The 27,386-nt window shown below is 38.5% G+C and overlaps 1 protein-coding gene and 1 long non-coding RNA gene across 2 annotated transcripts in view; one reads left to right on the top strand and one right to left on the bottom strand.

Annotated features, from left to right (window-relative positions):
* Positions 1 to 27,386, top strand: part of TMEFF2 (transmembrane protein with EGF like and two follistatin like domains 2) — a 225,789-nt gene that overhangs the window by 145,205 nt on the left and 53,198 nt on the right. The gene's annotated exons all lie outside the window — the stretch shown is intronic.
* On the bottom strand, positions 70 to 3,667 carry LOC139076839 (uncharacterized). The gene is made up of 2 exons (XR_011528836.1): positions 2,553 to 3,667; positions 70 to 909 (listed from the first exon to the last, which is right to left on the bottom strand). It is a non-coding gene; the product is annotated as an uncharacterized lncRNA (long non-coding RNA).

Below are 27,386 nucleotides of genomic sequence, written 5' to 3'. Positions count from 1 at the left end.
AAGTAAACAAAACAGATAAAAAGTTCCAGTATTGAGTTTACTTTCTCTTAGGAAAACATGACAAATAAGTTAACATATATGTAGTTTATTAGATAAGAGCTCAGATAAAATAAAAAAGCATAGAAGTAACATAGGACTTATTAAGTCATATTGGACAAGTGTTAAGGAAGTGGGGCGTGAATATTACAATTCCAGATAGGGTGATCAAGAAAGGCTTTCCTAAGAAGGCAACATTTTAGTAAAAGAGTGAAGAATATGAGGAAGCCAAGGGTATCAGATAATTCTGTCCTGTATCATTTATTGAGCACTAACCATACACCATGTATTTTAGGTATCTCCTTCACTCCCTATGTCCAAATTCAATCCATCATCTTCCCTCCCAAACCTGTTACATCTGCAGGGTTTCTGGCACCACTATTCTTCTAATCACTCAGGCAGGCAATTAACTCCACCATTGCTGATGCTTCCTTTTCATTCTCCTGTCCACACACACCAACGTCTGTCTACTCAGCTGCCAAGTCTTACAAATTTGACTTCCACAATTCTTTCATGCGTATTCTATTCTTTTTCATTTCTGTTAATACTAGTGTGTTTCAGATCCATATTACATTTACCTGGTCTATTTTAATAACCACCTAGCTGGTATGTCAAAGTCCAATCCGCAGCAGTCAGTTCGATGTTCATAGACATCAACTGGCTTGTCAGTCCTCAGTTCCAAAATCTTCAACAATTCAGTGGCTCAACAGTATCCAGCCTGTGGGTCAGCTCACCCAGGTTCCTTTGGCCTTCTCATCATTGAAGCAGGATGGTTACAGCAAACTCGTGCATCACGTTCTTACAGCACAGCATCCAAGGGCAGAAAGGAGCAATCCTCTGTCTCAGTGAAAACGTACACATTGCCATGACCACCTGCAACAGGAGATTTCTTTTTATGGCCATGGTTATGTCACATATTTGCACTTGTAACAATCATGGGTAGGAGGAAGACCAATCAACATGCGCTCCCTCAATACATGAGCTTTCCAAAGCTGAACAGAATCAAGGATTCTTTAACAAGGAAGGAGAGCAAGAATGGCTTTTGGATTGACAGGAAATAACTTCTGCCAAACCCTCTACTGATAAACTATTGAGTGTGATATTCAAGCTTCTGAGATCTACCTTCCTGAGATTTTTTTCTTCTATAGAGTACTTTAGCCACCATGTGCTCTGAATTCTCCCAGCTCCATGCCTTAGAGCAGTTGTTCTCAATGTGTGGTCCAAGGGCTAAGATATTATTTGCCTCTTCCATCCTCATTCTCACACAAATGCACAGTGGAGTTTTCCAGAGGATACTTAATATGTGTTATTCAACAGATTCAATGCAGAAGCAGATATTAGAATCTGGCTTTCTTCTAGTAAGCTAAACTTTAAAGGAATTTTCAAAAATGTACGTTAACCTTCCTCTCACTAAATTTATTCTTATAAAATATATTAATTTTCATAAAAATATGTTATTTACAACATATAATGCATGTATTATTGTTTTTAGATGATTAATAAAATTTTTTTCTAATTGTAGTAACATTGGATTATAACATTACATAGCTTTCGGATGTACATCATAATATATTTCAAATTCTGTGTAGATTACATCATGTTCACCACCTAAAAACTAATTATAGTCCACCCCCTCACATGTGAGCCTAATCACCTCTTTTGCCCTCCCCCTTCCCCTGTGGTAACCACCAGTCCAATCTCCAACGCTATGTGTTTGTCATTGTTTTTATGTTTGAGATCAGACAGTATTTGACTTTTTCCCTCTGACTTATTTCACTCAGCATAATACCCTCAAGGTCCATCCATGTCGTCACAAATGGCCGGATTTCATCATTTCTTATGGCTGAGTAGTAGTCCATCGTATATAAATACCACATCTTCTTTATCCATTCGTCCCTTGATGGGCACCTAGGTTGCTTCCAAGTCTTGGCTATTGTATATAATGCTGCAATAAACATCGGCGTGCAAGTATCTTTATGCCTTTGCCTTTTCAAGTTCTTTGGATAAATACCCAGCAGTGGGATAGCTGCATCATGTGGTAGATCTACTCTTAATTTTCTGAGGATACTCCATACTGCTTTCCATAGTGGCTGCACCACTTTGCACTCCCACCAGCAGTGTACAAGGGTTTCCTTCTCTCCACATTCTCTCCAACATTTGTTTAAACACAAATTTTTAAATGCCTTATTTTTTAGTTTCTACTGTGGTAAATATCAATAGATATAAGATGTGTAAATAAAGGCTCTTAGAGGTCCTCGATATTTTTCAAAATTATAAAGGTGTCCTGAGATCAAAAGATTTGAGAAGTGTTGCCCTGTCCTAGATTACATAGTATCGTCTACCTGCAATGCTATATCCTCTATCACTAAATGCTTATCAGAAAAGACATGTCAAATGATCCTCCTCAGTCCTTAGAACTAAGCTCTTATTCCACTGAATCCCAATGCATTTGTTTTCTATAGCTGCAAAATAAATTATCCCCAAATTTATCAGCTCAAAACAACTATATTTATTACCTCATAGCTTGTGTGGATCAGGAATCCAGGTATGGCTTAGCTGTGTGCTTCCGACGCAGGGCCCCTCCTAAGTCTGCAACCTGGACGTCAGTGTCAGCAGGGCTGCAGCATCTCAAGGATCACCTTGGGGAGGACCACCTCCACGCTAGCTCACGTGGCTGCTGACAAGGGGCAGGTCTTTCTTAGTTCTTAGTCAAAGCCTTCTTGCAAAATGGTAGCTTGTTCTCTATCTCTACCTCAGAGAAAGATGTCAGGTAGAGGAGGGAGGGAGGGAAGAAGAGAGAGAGAGAAAGAGATAAGGAGGAGCCAGAATGTTTTTGTAACCTAATCTTGGAAGTGACAGCCCATGATCATGACCTGCTTGTTGAGCTCAATGCAAAAGGAAAATCCCTAGTTTTCTCTCCCCAAAAAAGATAAAAAAAGTTCTATTGAAGGCTTTCTTCCATTCTTTCATTAGTCTCTCTTTCTTGAGTTGTCATGGTGATTTTTATTTGCTATGTCATTCTGAGTTGGGAAAGATTAAAATTTTAAATTATCATTATGTATTTTACTGTTAATTTTTATATTGTACAAAGCCGGGTTTAAATGCAAATATAAGAGCATTTAATTTGTATACAGAGTTATTAAAAATGACACAATTATGCTTTTAGCTCATACATGCATATACATTTCATTCTTACCAGAACAGTAGACACTGCTGCACAAAACTAACTCACCTGTTTTTTTGTTTGTTTGTTTGTATTTCATTTCTTGATACTCACACATTCTACCAACCCTCTCTGTCTTCAGTGTACTGGTGAGTAAGGAAGGACTAAAAGAAAAAGGCGCTATGGGTTGTTCTTTCTCTTTCCTGCTCAGTCATAATTTTCAGCAAAAGTGGTTGGCTTTTCCAGGGAAGCAGCATAAAAAAATTTCCATGATACAGTTCCTTGGTCATTTTTGTCTCTTAAGATGCCGTTGACTTCTTCCTGTGTTCTAAGCAAGTTCTGGTTTGAAGGGAAAGGACATCTTCTCAGGCTGTCAGTGCCCATTTCCTCAATGGTAGACGTAACCCACTTACTTTGTACTTGCTTTGAGTCTTACTGAGCTCCGTGAATCACAGGTCCACCGGAACCCTGTGCTCGTGGGGCATCGAGAACACTGTGTGAGAATGGGTGGCCAAGAATGGAGGCAGACAACATATCACATCCCTCCCTTCTGCTCGTGAACATGCTCCACTGTGTCACTGGACTTCATTTACGAAATTCAAAGATAGATGTCAAGTCAATGACAACAGAGCATTAAACCAAGCATATGGCCCTGCGTGGATGGGTCACATTCCCACGAAACCAGCCCTGCCCATCACTTTTGCTGTATTAGAGGAGAGTTACTGGTTCCAGCCCACACTCAAGGGGAGAGGATTACACAAGGGCATGAAACCCAGGAGGCAGAGATCATTAAGGGCCATGTTAGAAGCTGCCTGCCACATCCAGTATCATTTTTCTCTTCTGACTTGTTCCTTACTCCCTTGTACTCTGTAGTTACTTACGTGCATGTTATCTTAGGTACTGTTCTAGACAGTGACCTCCTCGAGGACAGGGTTCCTCTGTGATACATACCCTAGCATGCCTTTGTCATTTGTAATATGGAATACACAGCAGGCACTGAAAACATGCTTATGAAATGAGTGAATGGATGAATGAATAAATGATGCAGTGGAAGTTTGATTTATATTCTGGTGAGTGGTCTTTGTGAAAAAATGATCAATATGAGAAATTGACTTTAATATTTTCCTAGATATTGCAAGGTCTTATGACAGACTACCTTTGTGACTTCAGACTCTTATCTTTCCACAAACCACATGTGGTGATTTCTCTTTTTACCTCCTTGTCATAGACTGTCCTCCCTTCACACATGGGTTCTTTCTGACCTCTAAAACATTGTATTTAGGTTATTGTCATGGGTGAATTATTGTACTTGAGAAGAGAATTAATGATACAAAGGACAGCTGGAGCATATCTGGAGGAACTGTTCCATTGGCATTTACATTTTTATTTTGAACCGCATCAAAATGGCAGGGGAGCTACGCCCTTTTAATGGTTTGCACATGTGGTCAGGCATTGTGTGAGTAAATAATGCTTCCCAGAGCTTGTATTCAATTTTCAGAAAAAGAAAATAAAAATGAGCAGAAGCCTTTGTAGATCTAAGCATTTTCTTCAGTTTTCTTCATCGTTCTATCCCACAATGCATAAGCTTTCACTTCCAGATCTGTTTCAAGGGTCCTTTATAATGACAGAAGCTAAGCCTTTGTTTCCGAGGAGCAGAATACAAAATGCATCAGTGTGCCATTTAAGAAAAACTATTTTGTCAGTCTTGTTTATGCACTCAAGATAATACAGTGTTTTAAAAAAAGGTTGGACCCAGTCTCTGCCTGTTTATTCAATATAAACAGAAGCATCCCTTTTGACATTGTAAGGACAGGATGTGTGCTAATTTCACCAAGTAAAAGCCGCTGCACTTGGCAGTATAAATCCTTGTCTAGAACAGCCTTGCTGCTTCACAATATTGTGAAACTGCACATAAAGGATAATATGATGATGCACATCAAATATTAATGTGCATTGACACATAGTCATCTATTACAGCAGCCAAGTGCCCACACTGAGCCGCTGGAGGGTTGCGCCTTCCTTCACCTTTGTCTTCACACTTCAGCTTTCCCTCCTCCTCCCATGTCCAAACAAAACAAAGCACTCTGTAGCCTAACCAGCAACTCCAGGGAAGTTCTGGCAGCAAAGCGGCTGGTGTGCTCACAGTGGCCTATTTACTTACGATAGGACACCTGTTGGCTCATTGTGGTCAAGAGAGGCGTGATATTTATTGCTTCAGATTTCTGATACTGTGAACTGAGCAGAAGTGAGAGGCACCCAGGGGCTTGGGGGATGGAGGAGAGAAGTTCACGAGCCATGTGTATGTATTTCTTTACCAATTTCTTACCAGCATTTTAGCGATAAATGCATTGTATTTTTGTCATGTTTCATGTAAGAATATATGAATAACCAAGCAACAGTTCAACTCTGCAGTTTAGAAATAAATGTGTTGGTTAAATAGTTCAGTCAAGTATGTATTTTTCTCTTTGTACAAAGCTACAAAAGCAGTTGCACTGCATCGGTGCATCGCGTTCAGACATTCCACCTCCCCACTGTGTATCACACCGCCTCGAGCCAGCACCCATCCCCTATCCTGCTTCATTTTAGACTAGGACCACACCTAGATAGGAAGGAAACACTAGGAAGGAAACACACTGTTTATGGACTTCTAAATCTCCCAATTTAAAAAGACATATGCCAAAAATGAGTGTACTCCTTCCAAGCAGATTTTTCCATTACTGTGGCACATGTTCAGATCTCTTCCCATAGAAAACACAAGTAATGAATTTTATACCCCACGATAATGTACTGAAGCAGAGATTTCACTTTTTATTACACAGAAAAACATTTCTCCCCTTTATAGCTGTGCCCGAGTGAGAGTTTCACCAACATCTTGGATTTGAACTGTGCTGTTTTCCGTATCTTCCCATCTGGCATGCTTTTTTTTTTGTTTTCAACAAAAACCCTATGTCATAATGAAACGCCTTCCTGTGTGTTGAATTTCTTCCTCAGATAAGACCTTACCTCGCACCACCATAACCAACAGCTTCACACTTGATCGTAAGCCCATCCCTTGTCTTCCCCTGCTAATTCAAAAGCTCGATAGAAATGCCTTAATTTGAAATTGAACCACCAATAAGAGTCCTAAAAGAGTGGGCATCATTCTGGCAAAACAACCAGAGGCATTCTCTCAGTCACCAACACAATGCCTGATATAGCTTGAAGTCTGGATTTCTCACTGACTGCCAATGCATTTTCTCCAGATCAATTATTCGTCCTGACTGAGTAAGCTTCTGATCACCTCCTCTCATCTGGACATTAGTCTATTTCCTTTACATTAGGCAATAGTATACCTCATTCCTTCCCTCTTTGTTCAGACCTCTCTGCTTCTCATTAATTTTCTCCTAGTCAACCAGCCAGCTCTGGCCCCCTGTGGTTACAGGAAATTACCCATGCAATGAACTTAATTTAGAAAACTCTGCTGCATAAAGAGGTGCCAACATTATTCTTCTCAGAGTCCCATCTATGTTTACTTTTATGCTTCAGCCTCTCAATGGTCAGTGATATAAAAATAGACACTGAATTTAAAATGTTTTTGCAGAAGCCACTGGACAACTGATAAATCTGAGGATAGGCTTCAAATTAAGTGCTTAAAAAAGTACAACTCTGGCCTCTTTCTTATCCTCAATGTGGAAAAACTCTTATGAAACACTGACCACATGCTCTGAGAGTGTGTATTTTAAAACTCATGTCTTTAATATTAGAAAATATTATGCACAGTTTACAATCTGCTCTGCACAATTTACAGCAGGTAAATTCTAACTCAAATTTTGAAATTTTACTGTAGGATAGCTGTTTTAAAATGTCATTCAAGAGCTACCAGTGTTCTCCACATGCCTGACACAGCTCTGTGGCATATGACACTAGCATAAGGAAGCATTCCACTTAATTTGATAAATTTCGCAGCTTCTCGTTGATTTCACTCAGGAAAAGACAAGAACCCACCATATTTTAAAAAACAAAACAAAAATAACAAAATACCGAAGAATTCTTTACAGACTACAGTCTTATGCTATATTTAAATTGAAACAATGTTTTGGCTTAATATAGCTTGTGTTGACTTAATGCAACTTGTAGCAAAAGGAAGAGCAGAAAGTACCTGTAAAATATAATTCCATTTTTGTATTTATGATAAATCAACTAAGGAAAATCCTCATGTATCGGACATACTTTCAAAGTTATCCCATGAATAAAGAAATATGGGAATATTGTGCTTTACTAATAATAGACATGTGCACAAGCGGTATATGACTGTCACAAAGTACGTCTATGAGCTGGCCATGCTTTGCTTTCAAAGCCCTGCCCTCTGCAGTGTTCTTTCACAGAATTTTAGAGGAAAGACTCTATTAGTGTTAATCTTTCTTTAACATGCTTTTTAATCACTTTGAAACGTGTGATGACCTTTAATCAATGATAGTTGCTAAACCTTCCTCCAGCAAGTATAGTCTGTCCCAAATTCAGGTAATCAAAGGATAATAGAAACATCACTAAAAGGAGATTATAGATAGTGGTGAAGGGAAAGATCTTCCAGTTTTATATTGTTTCCAACTGGCAAACCTCTAATGAAATTTTTCCCGACTAATAAAACAGCTAGAGATACAGATGGATGATAGACAGATGTAAAAAAAATAATAACATCAGAAAAAAAAAAAAACTGTATCCGCTTCTATGGCCCGGGATTTGCCGGTTCAGATCCCGGGTGTGGTCGCATGTTCTTGAGTGTGTCCCACATATAAAGTAGAGGAAGATGGGCAAGGGATGTTAGCTCAGGCCCAATCTTCCTCAGCAAAAAAGAGGAGGATTGGCAGCAGATGTTAGCTCAGGGCTAATCTTCCTCAAAAAAAGAAAAAAACTACCAAAACCTGCGGATATTTTACTAATTACAAGGCCAATAAAACTGGATTTAAAAGTGCAATCAAAATCCACCAATTCTTTGCTTGCAGAAACAAAGACTACCCACCTACCTCCAGCCTGTTTTGAAAAACGTAAGGACAAACCAATATAGGTTTTCGTATATAGGTCATAGGAAATGATCTGGCTTTTGGAGAAAGCCAGAATACTGCTGTTCCCCTCCTCTTTCCCATTATCACCTCTCTTTCTCCAAGTGCAGGAAAAAACTACAGTTCCTAGAATACAATTAGACAAGAAGTGAGAAGTACCTGGCATTGGTGTAGTTCTCCCTCACACACAGGCAAAATGCTTCAGGTAGAGGAGGTGGGGGGTATACAGAGAATTGTGGATGTTGGACATACCCGTGACTGTTGATTTTTGTGAGGTCACTCTATTCAAAGTGTCTTAAAGGAAAGGAGGAGGACTGAGCATTTTAGGTAAAAGCCTAATTACTGGAAATTGGACTAGAAAATGTGGCCATCAACCCACCGCTCAGATGTAGATGCAAAAAGGGGCAGGGAACAGGATACATTACAACCCACCCCCCTTGCATATTGACAGACTAGGGTTAGATAAATCAGGCCTTATTCAAAGATAAATAAGCAAGCCAGTAAACCAACCAAAAAATCCCCAACATCTTCTATTTTTCATCCTCCATAATGTAGGAAAATCCAACATAATACTTAAGATGCTGTTGGGAGATACTTACATTATAGGATTATTGTAACGAGATAAAGAATACAATGAATTTAAAGCGTTTGATCCTGGAAAGTAGTAAACAGCCAATAGAGAGTAAGTATTATTATTATTATTGATAAAAAAAATTGGTACTAAAGAGATCATCAAAAACTGCTTTCTTGAGTGTAAGCAAACAATCCAAAAAACAAAACCTAAGAGCAGATTAAAAGAAAAAATTCCCAGGCAGAATCAATGAATTAATGAATAGATGTCCACTCTAAAATATATCCCAGAACTTGTTTTTGATGAAAAAGATAGAGAAAAAAAACCCTGACAGACATCTGGGTGGAAAGAAACAAGTTACCTACTCTTTCAAAAGGGTAAAATCAAGGAAATAGCACCACTATGAATGTTACAGAATCAGAGAATTTTTATGGGCATCAGACCTCATGCATCTGTGGGAGCTGCTGAAGAAGTCTGTGAAAGGCTGCTGCCTCTGCATGGTCTTGGCCCTGACCTCTCTATGGGTCAGCAGAGTCAGCAGTCAGGAGGAAAGGCTGGACGTGAGACAAGGAAGACAACAGCACAAACTGGAACTCTCAAGGACCAACTGGAGCACACATCTGTCTCTCACAGTCTCCAACCTTGACGATACAGGTGACTTGCAGAAGTTAGCACCTTTTACTGTGGAGCTGCACACCAGCCGGCTCAGGACTCAGAGAAGCCAGTGGAGGAAGTCTAGGGGGAGCTTGAGATGCTGCAGGCCGAGCTGCTGCCCTGCAATGAAGTGAGGCAGCAACAGACACCAGCAATCAATGTGGCCTACAGCTGCACCTGGTGCCTTGCATGGACTGTCAGAGTATAATGTCTGCTGCTTTCCTTCCAGCTAATTCTCTTGTGGCCAACTCTAGCCCAGAACCACGCAGGCAAGGGATTTCTGGGAAACGTAGTTCCAGCTTATATACCTATAAAGGAACAAAATGAGAATGACCTCAGACTTCTCCTCTGCAAATTTTAATTCCAGAAGACAAGGAACAATAGCAATTGAATTATGAAAGAACTAAGATATGAGCTAAGGATTTAGTTCCTGTGTTAGTTATTTTTTTCAGGTTTGAAGACACCTATCCTCTTCAGCTCATTCAGATTTTGAAAATATCCTTAGGCTTCCCACACCCCTAGCTGCCATTGCTCTTTCTCTGCTGGAAATCCTTCTCCGCAGCTCAATGTCGCCATATATTATAAGGCTCCTGGGGCGGTTCTCCAAATTTCACATCTCTGCTTGCATCTTGTCACTCTTAGCTGTAGAACATGAAATCCTGAATCTTAGACTAAAAAAATTTATCTTTCTTTGTCCTCTCTCCATTTCATGTCCAGCCAGTCCTTCTTTAAATTGGCTTCTGGTATACTGTGGTTCCTTCAATCAGGGGCCTAGGTTTACTACAAAATCAGTACATAGAAAGACAGCCTTTAGGTCCTCCCAGCCCTTGTTCATTAACAAATTCCAGGCCTTTTGGGTACCTGCCTCTTTGATCGATCCCAATTTCCTGCCAGGCTTTTCTTCATGTGATTTCTAAACTCTGTTTCCCAGTTTCAGTCACCAAATTCACCCCACAGATTACAAGTACTCTGGAATACGTAAGTGCGTCTGTTTTTTTGTTTTTATTTTAATCCTCCTTAAATCAATTAACTTAATGTATAAGTTAAATATTGAATTTTAGGGGGAAAAAAACTAGCAATTTCATTCCCTGTTAATTAAAATCAACGACATACATAGGCAAGATACCACTAAATCTTCCCTTTCTAAAAAACAACAAGAAAAGGAAAATAGAGTATAAGTCAATTTTGTATGATCTATGTTTGTAATATAAACTGTTGTTTGTATAATGGATACTAGGGCTCAGCTCTTTCTTGGGAGCTGTATAGAAGCTCTTCTCCCCAAGATTGAAACAGTTCAGACTGTCCACTGGTAATAAATAAATGACAACTTCAGTTTCTTTTTCTACATAGTACACTAAATTAACAAAAATATCCCTAAAATATTTATATCCTCCTGACAAACCATCCAAGCTGATCAGCCTGGAGTCTGCGTACCTTACACGGTTGCTCCCCCTGGGGCTGGCCCTGCCATCAGGGAGGGACTCGTTCTCCATGATCCTGCCCATTTGGAGCAGACTCCCGAAAGCCCTTCATTTAATCTTCTCTGCAGACCAGCCTTTGAGAAACACTATTGTGAAAGAAGATTTATGGTATATTTGCTGACTGATCAAGAGAAGATAAGAACTGCTGAGTCTGCTTTGAAAAATGATAGTTCTCTCTGCACCAAAAATGTTTCATCTGTTTTATCCTTCAGTTTTTCCTATACACTCTCATTTTTCTTTCTTTCCAAATTTTATTGTTTCCTTTCTTAATTTCTATATTTCTTTAAAGGAGTGGAGGATTCTGGAACCTTCAATAATCGAAATTCCTTCTTCCTTTGACATCCTACTTTAGCCTACTTATTCTGAGAGTCCTGTGATCTGTGCTGCTAGGAAAGTGACAGGTAAAATAAAAGGAAGTTGAGTAAGCAACGGTTCCCATCCCAGTATCAGTGTGATGATTTAAAAAGAAAGCAACAGGGCCCACCCTGTGGCCAAGTGGTCGGGTTGGCCCGCCCTGCTTCTGCGGCCCAGGATTTGGCCGGTTTGGACCCTGGGTGCAGACATGACACCGCTCATCAGGCCATGCTGAGGCAGCATCCCACACAGCACAACCAGAGGCACTCACAACTAGAATATACAACTATGTACTGGGGGGCTTTGGGTAGAAGAATTAAAAAAAAGAAGAAGATTGGCAACAGTTGTTAGCTCAGGTGCCAATCCTTAAAAAAAAAAAAGGAAGAAGAAAGCAATACCCCTGTTTGGAAAGAAACAGTCTCTCTTTAAGGTGCGAATGAGGAGTATGTATTCTTAAAACTTTTAAAATGCTGATTGAACCATTTGAAATGATCAGAAAATAAGAAAACAAATGCTTAAAAATACTATTTAATAGATAAAGTTTAGCTGAGTACTACACCATTTGAGAGGTCACTTTAAAATGGAACGAAAGTTAAAAAGTAAAACAAGACATTTATTTTGCCCTGAAAGTGTTACATGCAATTCACTATGCTGTTGAGAGCACAGGGGTGGTTGCAAGTCAAAGAAAGGTTGTGTTATAATTGATACTCTGAATTGTTAAGGAGATGCAAAGGTGAAATGGAATGCTTTTTATTATTATTTTTGTTGAAATCTTATTAAAAACTTTTAATGGAATGCAAACTAGAGTCCACCTTCAAGGTCTTGAATTAGATGAGATGCAGCCATTAATAGTATCAACTAACATAAAGGTTTTTGAAAATAACTTTCCTAACACAGACAAGGGCTAATGTGTTTTCTAATTTCTTTGTATTTCCTTTACTATTTCAGAGAAAGTCTTGAACCCAAACAATATAAAGTTTGATCATCATACTTAATCCTGATTCTGAAATATAGCTGAAAATCTCTGGATTACAATTTCCACTCAAAAAATAAAACTAATAAATAAATTCAGCATTTTAATTCAGTGGTTCTCAGTCACAATTAAGCACTCAAGCACCTGAAAATTATGACATTCTTTGCAGATTTCCATGAAATAATGAAATTTTAATTGAATTGAAAGAGCTAGGAGGAATTTCATCTGCAGAAATACGACTATTTTTATATGTGTGCAAGTCTCTACATGTTAAAAAGCAATGACTCATAACATGTATTTGAGAATTAACACATATAAGGTTTGTCTCTTTTCTTATGTGCTCTTGGCTCATTCATTTTGTCATCTTATAGAAGCATATGCCAGTAGGCAAATTGAAGAACCAATGAAACTGAAAAAAGTGGAGAGGATGGGGGGGGGGGAAATTCACAAATCAGAAAAATTTCTTTTCTGTTTTTCTCAGAGAATTGGAAAAAAGCTGTTATTATTTTATTTTAGTGGCAGAACATCTTGGTTGAGCTCCCAACAGAATCATTTCCTAGAAGCATAGTATGAAACCTACTATTTTAGTGTGTATCTGCTCAGATACATTTCCAAGAGAGAACACTTTCTCTATATGAGCAAACAGAAATAGTATAATTACACTGAGTTTCTTCACATTATGAAAAGTGAAGGCCTTTAAAATAATTCTCATGGTGCAAAACCAATTCTCCACGTAATGTTCTGATCATTTGGAGCACAGTTTGTATATTATTCTAATTATTTGACTAACGTTGTCTGTCCTATTGGATAACCACCCAACTTCTCAATGCCTTTTATTCTTAGTCAAGAAAAATTTGCAACCTTTAATAGAGATATACCACCATGAAAAACCAATGCAAATACAAGGACCCTGAAGAGATAAAAAAAAAAAAAAAGACAATATTTATAAATGCAATATCTTGTGCATGCTATAATCATCATTTCAGAGGAAGGAAGCAATTTTGAAAACAAATTTTCAAAGCTATTTTTACACTAACATTATTTTTTTCTAAACATGCACCCATTATGATAGAGTTATCTTTTCCTTCCTTAAGCTCAGAATCGTCAAAGTTAATTTCCTGGTATGCGATGTGCTTTTATTTTTTGTTATTTAAATTGTTTAGCCAAAGTTAGATCAGAGTACCCATCTATTTATACATGAGGGCACCATGAGCTGTGTAACTATCCAGGTGAAGACGTTCCCGATACCTCTCAGCAATGATTCTGCTGGAGGTGTGTTCAGTAATTTATCAACATCTCTTATGCTCTAAGAATTCCAATAAGAAAAGTAAAAAAGATGGTATCATCCGCTTCAGCTGACTCTCCTCTTTTAGTAAAATCAAATAGTTGGCAAGTGATCATTAATATGAAAAAGAATTCATTCGACATAATATTTTGAGATAGTACTAGTAATAATCTATATAGTTACAAGTAGTGAAAGATCAGCCTTCTAGATATTTATTTACTTTTGTTTTATTTATAAACATAACAATCTCACCAATGTTTTTTCTTCCAGAAAAATTATTTCCAAATATTTTTGCCTTAAAATAAATACCAACCATTACAGTAGATGTTGTGTGAATGTGAGTAATAGAGAGTAACAATATTATATAATAATATTGATATTATTGTGGTGAGAAGGAATTGGTTTGATGTCTTAGGTACAGTGAATTAAGAATAAGATGTTTGCATATCCTGGCCATTTCCTAAATGCAGCAAAGTTAATTTTTTTTTTCCTGAGAAAGACTGGCCCTGCACTAACATCTGTTGCCAATCTTCCTCTTTTTGCTTCAGTAAGAGTGTCACTGAGCTAACATCTGTGGCGATCCTCTTCTATTTTTGTACGTGGGATGCCACCACAGCATGGTTTGATGAGCAATGCATGGGTCCACACCAGGGATCCAAACCTGCGAACCCCGGGCCACGGCAGCAGGCACGAGAATTTAACCACTATATCCCCTAACTGGCCCCAAAGTTAATTTTTCTACCTTGAAAAAAGTCACAAATCGACCAAAACAAATCTGTCTAAATTCGTGGAAAAACTGAATTTTGCCACTTATGAGTTTTTCAAGTTCATGACTTTCAAATGTTTAAATACTTAATTATACTTTTGCTACCTGAAAATATATTGGTTGACAATTTCGTACAGAAATCATCAGGAGACTTGAGTGGGATGGGTAGAAAGGGAGAAAGGAAAGAGAAGATGTAGCACCATTCCCAGCCTATCCCCATCTGGATTGCCAAGCTGCCGGATGCCAATTGAATAGGACAAAGTCAATCAAATCCCCTTTTAAATAATGATTGAATAAAATAAAATGAGAGGAAGAAAGACAAGCACGCTAGATTCAATGCTCAAAGATGAGTGTGAATACATGAAAAATGTTTGCAAAACTGAGAAGGAAGGAGAATCAGGAAGTGGTTATTTATGGTATCTTAATGTGTAAGGGTGAAAAAAAAAACTATGTATAATAAGGGTAAGCTAAAAGCAAAGGGAAAATGTTGAAACACTTGAACTTTTTGCTGAGTAAAAAAATCTAACACAGTTATATGGAGTTTTTTTCTGGCTATCTCAAATGACTTTAGAAAGAATTGGAAAGAAAGAATATCTGTTTATTGGCAGAGAATAGAAATCTGAGGCTCAGAGAAACTAAAACAGCCTCTAACAGGGCTTGCGTTTTTACAGAATCTGACAGAACTTATCATCCTGCTAGAATCAAATGGTACAAATCCCCCCACCCCACATTCCCCCTAGTCCCTTGCTTTCACTCTGTCAACAAGCCAGAGGCTTGTTATCTCAGATAAGCTTGTCATCTGAGTAGCAGCGGGGAAAGTGAGGGGTAGATTTGGTGAAAGACTGGAGGCGGAGATTGTGAGAGAAGAGCTATCAACCCTGACTCCTGGCCTTCTGGCTTGCCACTTGGTTCATGTGAGTGTCAATTACTGAGGTGGGAAAACTGAAGAAGAAGTACATTTCCGGGAAAAGAACAAGAGTTTAATTTTTAAAGTTAGTTTATGATGTTTATGAGGCACCCAAGTGGGTATATCAAGTAGGCAGTTGGATTCTAGTGGATTCTTGGCTGGAAAAATAAATTTGAACTTGTCAGACTGTGAATAGAAGAGATTACCTAGAGAAAGACCATAGAGAGAGAAGAAAGGGGAAATTAGGACTGAGCTTTGAAGAACACCGACCTGTAGAGCGTGAGAGAGAAAAAGAGATATTAGGCTGAAAATGGGGAGCATGGAGGAAGTACAAGAAACACTAGGAGAGAATGCTAACACAAAAAGAGAGCAGAAGAAAAGAACGGTCATCTGGAGCGAACACTACTAATGGGTGTAACCAGATCCCTCAGGCCTCGTCCTTTCTCCTCTATATTGATACACAGCTTTTGAACGGGTCTCCCTGCTTCCAGACCCAGTCTCTCCAATCCATTCACATACCTCCTATTACTCTTCTGCTTCCACTCCTCAAAGTTCCTTGAACCTTCACAGTAAAGTTCAATGTCCTCAGCAGGTCGAAGATCTACCTTATGATCTGGCCCCACCTTACCTCTTCCGCCTCACTCTACTCTTTACCTCGCATACACAGGGACCTCTAGGTCTACCAAGCCACCTGCAGCCCTGCAACAAAGGCTTCATGCCTCTGTAGTTGGGCATAAGCTCTTGCCTGTAGCTTGAAGATTTGTCTCCCACTTCTGTGCCCAACCAAGTCCTACTGAACTTGCATTCCTTCTCTAGAAAGCTTGACACTCCACCACACTCAAACTCAGTTCATCTCAGCTTTGACTATGCCTCTAAAACAGCCCTCTCTAATTCATGTTTTGTCCCTTGCTCTTAATTGTAGGTAGTGTCATGTTCCCCTTTGTAACCAAAACAACAGTGCTGCCTCATGTTATGTGTTTGGCACAGATCTATTGAGTAAATGACTGAATGAACGAGTACCCCAGAATTCTGCCTTTTGTAATTTTCCTGTTACAGCTTTCTGCCATGTTGCTTTATAATTACCCAGTTGGAAGATGCAGTATTTGGTAATGTTAAAGAAAATGTAACTTAGTTTCTTTTTTTCTCCCTCCAGTTGAGGAAAGCACCATTTGGACTCTGAATCTCATGAATATTGGCTGAAATAGAGAAATGTCCAATTTCACTGAACTTCTAATAACTAGCTAGTAAAAGGATGTGTGTGAAAGTGTGAAAGGCTGTGGGATGGACTCACAGGGTCCTGAGTATATTTCACCAGTTGAGAGCAAGGTCTCAGGCCAGGAGTGAGTATTAGTGTTTCACAGTTCATGTGTCAATTGATGAGGCATGGGATTAAAATGGTATTATTTAATTGAGTGCCTTATGCAGTTACCGAAGAGTTTTGGTTTACCATGGTTAAACTGTAGTGTTCACAAAGAATAAATGATGCTTGACCAATCTACTCTAATTAAGAATTGTTAATAAACAAAGGTAGATATGTCTTCACTAGTTAATTAGGCTATGTTGAATGGAAATGAGAATCATCCCATTCAGCTCCCTGGAGCCTGATGCCTATTTCTAATTACTTGTAGATTGGTATAGTTCTAATAATTTTTTAACAGAGTGAAGTTAATTGTATCTCTCAATTCATGGGATTCTATCACCTTTAGTCCATGTACAAGTTCTTTCTTCTGATATGGCTACCACTCCAAAAATTGGTACTATCATCATTCTCTATATCAAGCAGTCTTTAGAATTTATAGGTTAAAACTTGAGTAGCCTGTTGTGTATCCTTCTATGCGACTCAAGGCATGGTATAGATATATTGGTTCATCTCTGTACAGACCTTATATTTAGCCAATATTCATTTTAAGTGTCTTGTCCTGTGAACTGTTCATTATCTATGACTGCAAGCATACACTGCAGTTACATTAGGCTGACACAGTGATTGCTTGAACTATGACACTGTGTTATGATATAGTAAGACAACACCAACATTTTGTGACACTGGCATTATGCTTCCAGGAAAAAGAGGATGGACCCTAGTCTCTCAAGCAACCTGCCAGCTCTGGTTCCACTTTCCTGAATATGATACCAAGTGCAATGGTGTATACTTTCCCAGAGAAAGGAGCCATCTTCCAAATGTCACACTTATTGTTCAAATGTTGAGCGACTTATTAAGTGATCACCATTGTTTCCTGCATATGCATTATTCTTTTAAAACTATAGTAGCCCTTTTATTTAGGGTAGATTGTTTAAATAAGATTCCTTTAAAATGTATTCTATTTAACAGGCTTGTGCTTTCTGCTATTTAAAAACATTTTTAAAAGGATAATCATTCTTTAACCTTAGAAAAATAGACTGTAAATTGTGTCTTTTAGCCAGTTTCAGTCTTTAATCATAAATTCTTCCAAGGGGGCACACATATTGCAGAATATGTAGCCAAATGGAACAAGCTCAAAATTAGCATCTAAAACCCTGTAACCATTTTAGTCCTTACCAGCCTGGGAAAAAAAGATTCTACGACAGCCTCTAGAATGCCATTCAACCATTTTAACATCTCTCTGTCAACAACAATATTCCACTGACAAGTCACAGCTATAATTTTTAGATTTAATTTTTATGAATCTTTTTTGCATATAAAACCTTATATAGCAACATATAGTCCAATCCCTCATATAACTAACCACCACCCTAACAGTACGCTGTTTTCCCCCAGCAGAGCATATGTATCAGGAAAGCAGAAGAGCATTGTTGCCTAAGAAATTGTGCTAAGCAGAGGGAGGTTCTGTCTTCCTTGCGTTTCCTTGCACTATTAACTACATCTACCACACAGCATACCCCTGACTAGTATTCTCCAGAAACCATAGGCAAAATAAAAACAATGCCTGTGACAAGGGAATTCACTCCAAAATATTTATGTGATATTTAACATGCCTTCTTATTCCAATTCGTATTTAGTAATAGTTACATATAACATAAGCAATAAATTGATACATATTTTTCTCCTTGTTCTATCTAAATCTTTGAACCTATGAAAAGTACTTTCACCCAGTACAAGCCCAACATTATTCAGTTTTCAGTAACTGCTGTTGCGTCTTTGAAATGAAATAGATCTGTTGATACAAGTATAATTGGAAATCAGATCAGAATGATCAAATGATCAAATTACTTAAATTAGACACATACTGAATTGTCTAAAGATGAAGAAAGTGCTTGATCGGCAAAGGCTTACGGCAGACAGTAACGTTCAATCATTTTCTACATCTGCAGTAAACACTGACTCATTCTGATCTTAAGGATAGTAATAACAAAGGTTGGTACAAATTAAATAATCATTAAAAGAAACAGGGCTGATTGAGTTTTTGTTCAGCAGGAGAAGATTCTGACAGATGGGGAATCTAAACCATTTTGAGCATCGCAGTGAAAAAAAAAGATTGGAATTATATAATATGGATTTCAGTGCCAAAAATGTACATGGATCATGAAAAAGCTTATTGTATGCACTGCATGTAGCTTAGGGCTGTCAAACTGTGGGAACCTTTACCATTTCACACTGATTACTGAAGACTGTTCTTTGGGACACAAAATTCATCAACATGTTTAAAATAACCTAGTCCACCTAACAAGGTTATTTGGCCCATTTTTTTGGTATAAATGCCAAAATGTCTAATAACATACATGGTAGGCATTCCATTTATTCAAAAAATATTTATTGCATATCCACTGTCAGCTAAGCATTTGATGAAATCAAGAAATATTTATTGCATGTAAGAATAAAGAAATACTTTTCTTGATAATTGAAGCAAAGTAATACACATTGATCTAATTAACCGTATAATGCAAATCAAAGCTTTGTCTAGATCACTAAACTATAAGTACATATTTAAGTTAGAAATGTATTCATTGATTTACTTATTTATTCAACAAATATTTATTGAGCACCTATTATATGCCAGATATGGTTCTAGACCTGAAGAATACAGCAGTGAACCAATCAGATGAGGTCACTTTCTACATGTAGCGTACATTGGAGCAGAGAAAACAGACGATTAAAGAAACCAAGTATGTCATGTAATGTCGGGATTCAGAGATGGAAGCGTGCTGATTTCAACAGGGTAGTCGGGGAAGGCTTCTCTGACAGGGTCATATTTGAGCCGTGTAAATATCTGATGTAAGAACATTCCAGGTGGAGGGGACAGCAGATGAAAATTCCTGGTGGCAGATGCATGTAGGGTGGGTCGGGAGAGCAGTAAAAAGTCCAGGGTGGTTGGAGCAAGGAAGGAGTATAGAAGATTGATAAGAAGAGGAATTGGAGAGGTAGCCAAGAGCCGGATCATACAGGGCCTCATAAACCGTGGTAAGAACCATAGATTTTACTCTAAGGTCCCTGGGAAGCCCTTGCTGGGTTTTGAGTGAGGGAATGGTTTGAGCTCCTTCACTTTTTCCAAGCATCTCCCTGGCTGAGCTGTAACTGACTCTGGGGAGGCAGAGTAGAAACAGAGAGCAAGTCAGAGGACCTTTCAGTTCCCTGGTGATTTATCCATACAGAGCATATGTATACCCATCTTTAGCTGTTTTTTGATTCCTAGCATCTTAGGGTCCTAATTCTGGATGAGCCTCTACATTTTTTTTCTACATCAGATAAGAAAACTTTCATTGTATACACTTTTGTTAATTTTTCTATACCTTGTCATTCCAATTTAGATAATTTTTCTCAATACAATATCTTGAATCTTTTATGAGCCAAGTTACTCTCTGATCTATAGGAGTATAAATACAAAGCTAAATACAAAGGTAAAGTCATCCCATTTCCTTCTAGATAAAAGATATTTTTAATTGTATGTTACTTTTGATTAGAATTTTACATTTAAAAAGTGGTTTGTCATATTAGAAAAATCCCAAGTTAGAGACTAGGCCAGTTCATTCATTGGGGGCTAGCATCCTATCAGGAAAAGTATGAGCCTGTAATACTCCAACTCTGGTTGAAGGGCCCCGACTGAGACAACATCTGGATGAGTATTGAAGGCTTCCTGCGTGTTTGTTGGCATTGGTCCCATTGGTGCCTTGATGTGTATCTGATAATGAGCTCAGCCAGCCCCAAGCCTGCCTGCCTGTCAGCTGTCAATCTCGGTAGATCATTTGTGAGTAAGAAACGTATAGAATACATGCTGTTCAGAGGCACAAACAAAAGTTATCACCCAATGGTTTTAAATTGTAGTCAACTACGGGCTGATTTATTTAAATAGAATTTATGGTTTTTTTCTATGTCCCTTTATAGTGTGGCACTTAAAGGTACTTATTTTGAAAAAAATAAAAGATAATATGTGATAATAAGAATTAGTGTTTTGAATTCAAATAAATTAGAATTTAGCTTGCTTAAGATAGAAGACTGACAATTTATGAAATGGATGAGTAGCATAGGTAAGGATAAATCAAATCCCTAACATATGCTGTATATAACATATAGTCACAAGAAAGTTAAAATAATGAAAACATTGCCACGTTTTAGGTAATAACTTATGATAACTCTAGTATTTGTTACAGTCAGTAACTTATTAGTTTAATTAAAATGAGTTTTCCTCTTAGAAGTAATTCAAAACAATCTTTTACAAAACATATTGTATTCCCAGGGCCGGCCCAGTGGCATAGCAGTTAAATTCACATGCTCCACTTTGGCAGCCTGGGGTTTGTGGGTTTGGATCCCAAGTGCAGACCTATATACCACTTGTCAAGCCACGCTATGCCAGCATCCCACATACAAAATAGAGAATGATTGCCGCAAATGTTAGCTCAGCGACAATCTTCCTCAAGCAAAAAGAAGAAGATTGGCAGCAGATGTTAGCTCAGGGCCAATCTTCCTCACCAGAAAAAAAAAAAACCCATATTGTGTTCCTGTAGTTCCACTTACTACAGCTGAAAGCAAAGTCCACATTTGATTATGCAGTTTAAAAAGCTTCTGAGATGAGGCCAAGAGCAGGACCATTTTGCATAGCTATGCTTAAGAATAGAAATGTGGACATTTTAATTAGAATAAAAAGAATGGCACCATTAGCAAATAACTCTAGCATGAAAAATAAATGAGAGCAAAAGAATTCAATGTGACTTTATGCATGTTGCTGTGTACATTTATCTAAAATCTATAAATTGAGTTTGTTTCCACAATGTTTGAAAGTACAAGCAGATTCATCTCTCATTTCATTTATATTGTTTCTGCATACAAATACAATACATTTGCATCATCTTTATAGACAATATATTAAAAAAATGTTTTTCTGCATGATTGTCAAAGATTTTGAAACTTTCCATCTCCTAAATGGTAAGTTTCTCTGCTAGATAGTAAGCTCCATGAATTGCAGGGGATTTTTTTTCCTAAGTATTTAGATTATATACTTGACTTAAATATTTGGAGAGAGAGAAAGCAGTAAAGAAAGAGAGAAAGGTAAGGAAGAAGTGAAGGGCAGAGATAACAAGGACTAGAAAACATGGAGGAGTGAAGCAAACTTATTTTTAACATTAATCAGTACAATGATGTCCTAAGGTTTTACAAGAATTTGTAATATTTATGGAAAATTAGATAAATAAGCTATGGTTTCTATATTTTGAAAGTTATATAGAATTTAAAAATATTAAAATTTATAGGACCATGCCAAATATCTCATTTTTTAAACAGAATACACTGGAGATGTTATCTGTTAACAGTTTCTTTTTTTTTAACCAAAAAAAGAAGGAGACTTCAGTCTTCTTGTACTTCCAAGCATGGCAGGAAAAAACCTCAATTTATAGATTTTAGATAAATACGCATGGCAAATAGTTCTTTTATCCACAATGGAACAAAGCTTATTTGCAGTTGATCAATTAGGTGTAAGTGGAAAGATAATGTAGTGATGGGCAGCCTGGAATGGACTAGACCAATTTAATACAGGATGGAGAACAGACTCTCCATGAGCAGGGGAAGCAACAGAACCTGCTATGCACCAAATATCACAAGAAGTTGTTTTCATTTCTTCTCTAGTTATACCCGCAGACAAGCTTTCGAAGTAGGTATTATTATGAGCTAGGAGTTATTTTCCGCATTTTACAGATGAGTGAAGTAACTTGCAAAATGAGGATTTTTAACTCAGGTCTGTCATTCATTCAATAAGCATTTATTAGGTACAGATAATGGGCTGAGACCCTAATTACAAGATCCACGGGTCCATGTTTTTCCCACTACACTGTGGAGACATGTGACACAGGACAGGCTGGAGTAAGAGAGTAAGGCTACAGATGAGGAAACAGCAAGCAACCTAGTCGAGGGAGCATCAGGCCCAGGAGGGAAGCGTTCTCAGATGATAAAGAGCATGGCTGGAGCCCTGGACAGTTAGGAATGTCTGAGTAATTCACTGATTGGAAGGACATTAAGGAAACTTTAAAAAATCAAACAGGAACCCTCATTCATCCCTTCATTCATTCAACCCTTATATGTAGAATGTGCAAAGCACTGTGCCAGGGGTCCGGGAGGGCAGGGGAGAATGCCAAACCCCTCTAGCAGGAGGCCATTACCCGCTTACCCGGAGTTCACAGCCAGGAGCAGTCACACATCCTTTCCCTTCTCACCTTTTAAAGCTTAATCTTTTGGAGAAACTCTGAAGCATTCTTATTTCAAAGCAAAATGTTCAAACATTTCTACTCAAAGCCCTTCATCCCAAGGGTTTCGGAATAGCTCACGACTATTTCTGGCTGACAACACTGCCATCCAGCCCTGTTTGAGAGCAATCGAAACTCACCGGCGATGCTGCAGGAAGTCCAGGAGCAGCGCCGGCTGGAGCCTGTAAACTGAAATGCCACCATGTGTTTGCGAGTTTAACATTTCAGTGGGCGGACGAGTAAGATGAGGAGGGAGAAAGACAAGCTGATTCCCTTCCTATAATAAACTCTGCTCAAAAGTCACTTTTAGACAGACAGAAGCTCAATCTTAAATAGTTATTTACAAAGAAACATTATTTTATTTTAGTAGAATTTCTCCCTGCCCATATTTGTTTTCAAATTTGGTTTAAACAATTTAGAAATAAATTATCCAGATCTAAATCAAAGCAAAAGTATTTACCAAGGTTGGTAATTTAATCATTTTAAGCAAAACGTCAAATCTAATATTGTTTTAATTATATTCTGAAACTATCAAAAATAATATAATGCTTGTGCATCCACCACCTGGTTTTAACAAATACAAACATTTAACCATATTTGCTTTTGATCTTTTCTTTAGAAACATAACCTTACGGATAAAGCTATGCGCATCCTCCTTCCTTAATTGTATTTCACACCTTCTCTCTCCAGAGTTGTAGTATAGCATCCTATGAATATTTTTATTCTCTTTCATTGTTCAGATAATGAAATTTATGATAGCATGCGATAAAATGTATTAAACATTATTTTAAAATCAAATTTAAATTGAATTGAGACTAAAATTAATAAGCGAAAAATAAAGGATGAGGTAATCATAAAGGGAGATGATTTGGTACAAGTTTTAATTATGAATGGGGTTAGTTCATACCAGCATAATTTAATCAACACTTCATTTTTATACTCAATTATAACAGAATAAACTTTGGGGACATCAGTCCGGAAAAAACTTTACAAACACACTGAGAGTTAATTCCATGAGGAAATGTTACAAGTATACAAATGTCACTTTATTTTCCTGCCTTTATATCATAAGATCAATAAAATCGATTGAAACTTGTGGGTAGATATTTTAGTGTTCCACGTACCACCCATCATTCATTTTCTACACACACACACACACACACACACACACACACACACTTACTCACTTACTGCTTATCTCTGAGTTCCCTGAGATCCTAAATTCCCTGAGAGAAAGAAAAAAATCTTAGTTCTGAAGCTGGCATTATCTAATCAAAGGAGAGATCCCAGACCATCACATGAAACTGCCTTTTTTCTCCGAAAAGAATTATCATGTGTCCTTATAGGAAAATAAATAAAATTAAACAAACAAATGAAAACCATCTTAACAATTTAATGGACAGTATTTTCAAACTAGCAATTTTACCACAATGCAGAGCCATTTTTTTACCTCCTGTTTCTTATATCTCATGGATAAAATGCAAGGGCGTGATGTTAAATTGCAGCTTTATGGAAAATCTAGGCTGTAATGATGTTCATACATATTTACTCCTGAAAGTCCTTTGCCAAATGAAAGCATACCAGAGGGCCAGTTTGTAAAATGTAAACATAGAGCTGCCTGGCTGACTGAAATGGGGATGGAAATCCCACAGCTGGGCCCAAAGGAAAATGCCTAAACGTTCAATCCCATTAGTCGTGACAGAAAGGAGTGAGTGTGAATTTAGTCTAGCATGTTATTCAAAGGCAACTGTTTTTTCCCCTAATTTCATTGTATTGTTTTTTCTTCCAATTTCTTATTCTGGGGTTGTCATGCCTTCTGACTTTGTTGTGTAGTAAGACCCATCTAGTCAGAGCGACCACACTTCTTGGTAATCACAGAGTCACCCTTGGTTATTGAATATGTTTTCCAGCTTAATGAGCAAGAGCATACACATGATGCTAATGAGGGATTTGTGCTTCAAGATACTTTTAAAAATGTACATGAGTAAGAAGAATTGTTTACTTTGATTATTTTAGGATGTAAATGCAGCTGCTTCAAAAAGGAAAAAATAATCCTGAGAAAAATGCAATTGTGATACCTGAAAATGGATCACAAGCTCACTCCTGCTTCAGCTCTGGCACATATAGTGAAGAGGGGTGAGGCCCCACACACCCTCTTGGAGGGCGCCTCTTCGCTCTCTAAGGCGGTGGGCATTCCTGGGCACTTGTTGCCACAGTGGTCTGAAACCCTTCCTGATCAGGCTGGCTATACGTTAGTCCAGGGACGGTTCTCTTTAGACTGCAGTTAAGGGTGATTACATGCTATCACCATCATGACAGAATCCTGCCTGCCGCGTCCCAGTAGCAAAGAAAGAACATTCTCTCTACCAGGAGAGGAAAGGATGCCTTCCTGAGTCCCACACACAGCGGCATCCCCAAGCCTGGCTGCTCCTCTCATAAGTTTCCTATTTGGAACACAACGCAAGTCAGGAAAAAGAGCAGCAAAGGGCAGAGCCGGAAGGGCATGTGGTGACATTTTTGCCTTAGTACTTCACTGTAATATGCCTTAAGAATCAAGCCACTAAGCCCTATTGATTCTTGCTTTTCTTCCCTAGAGTGAATGCCTCACTCCTGGGCTTGCCTCGCTGGTCGCTCTGACTGACAGCAGTAGCATGGTGACTGGCCCCTCTGCCTGCACTCCACTGCAAGCGTAATCTTCCTAAAGCACCCCTTTCATCACGGTGACCTTCTCGTCACCCTGTGCTCAAAAAGCTTTCAGGACTCCCCATTGCCTCCAAGACAAAGGCCACTCCTTGGGCTGGAATCGAGGCCCCTTACAATCTGTCGAGCGTTGTATTCCGCTGCTTTTGATGGGAAGAGTTCGTTCCAATCAGACGGATCTTCGCGGTCCCCCCCAGCAGCCCGTGTTGTGTGCCTCCGCGCATTTCCTCATGTCATTCACTCTGACTACAGTTCTGTTAAATCCTACCCATCTTTTGACACAGTTCAGTTTCCCCCTTTTCGTAGCCCTATCTTGTGAGCATTAAAACTGGGAGTCCTATGGAAGTTGGAGCCGAGTGCCTGGCGCAAGGGCTCCTCCGTAGTTTGATCCTTTGCACCGCTCTGTCTGGATTTTACTTGGTGAATCACTTCTGCTGACTGCTCCGACATTGATGTTTTTGGATCAGTCTATTTAATCACCTTTCCCTGTCACCTGACCCCACACACATATCACCTGTAGCATGGAGGAAAGCTTTTCAATGCGTGTCACTGAAGCATGTACATTAAACAAGAACATTAAATTCCTTATAATGGAATGAAGAGGAAAGAGAGAGTGTGGCTGGAGCCAGAGTAGTTGAGATTCCTCAGTAGGATATGCGAGCCACCTACCTTAGAAAGAGCAAAGGAACTTACTTAAATGCTGATTTCTGAGTCCCATCCCAGAACTATTGCATCCAAATTTCTCATAGAGAATCTTACATACACTAAATTTGGGAAATTTCAATCTTAGAGTGATAAAGAGTATTTATTCCAATTGCAGCTCACCACAGCAGCACGTCAGAATCACCTGTAGCATTTTTGATGACTGTGGTTGCCTTGGCCTCACGTCACACCTCCTCAGCAAGAATCTCTGGGTTAGGGATCAAGGTTGAAATATTCCACAGAAATTTTTAATCTGCACCCAGGATTGGAAACCACGAAGCCAAACATTAATGATGACCAATATTTATTGGGTAATTACAACTTCTCAGAAACTTCGTTAAGCAGTTATTCTATTTAATCTCTACAATCCTGAGTTAGTACCTCCATTTCCACCTGGAAAAGTTAAGTAACTAATCCAAGATCATACAGCTAGTCAAGGATCAAGGCTCAATTACACACAGATCTGATGCCACATTCCAAGCTCCAGTGACATTCCCCGTGTACCTTCATTATATCAGACTATTTCAAACCATGGCCATCAGTCTCTTTGCCAGGAATTGTTCCCCCTGTTTGATATATGATTCTGCTTTTGAAAGTTCTGACACCACCCAGCAGAAGAGTTTCTCAGCTCAGTTTCCCTTCATTGAGACACCCACTGACTGGCTGTTTGTTGACCTAGGCTTTTTCCAATCCTTGAGTCCCAATATTCCCAAGACTTTTCCTAACTGTAGGCCAACTTCTGTGCTTTACTGCCTTATAAAGAGATACATATTAATGGCAAACAAGTTTTTTCCATGTACAAGATAAGCCTGGTCCTCCTTGGAAAACCTCATTGCAGTCCTGGGTAACCTGTCTGGAGAAGGACATTGTTCCATCCTCCTAAGTTTCAAAATTAAAAGAATTGCCCTTCTCAAATTAAAAAAAGTATTGACCCAAGCTTGCGCATGTTACCTGAGTAACAATATGGTAGACTTACTAGCCTTGCCTCTCAGTCAATGCTTTTCCACACTTTGTATAGAAAGTTTAAGTTTTTAATGGATTTTCATGTATCTCAGTTTCTCCCTCACCACTCACAGTCATTCCTGAATTG

Source organism: Equus przewalskii, chromosome 17, assembly GCF_037783145.1.
Source record: "Equus przewalskii isolate Varuska chromosome 17, EquPr2, whole genome shotgun sequence".
Classification (NCBI taxonomy): domain Eukaryota; kingdom Metazoa; phylum Chordata; class Mammalia; order Perissodactyla; family Equidae; genus Equus; species Equus przewalskii.
This window is presented reverse-complemented; position numbering and strand designations above follow the sequence as displayed.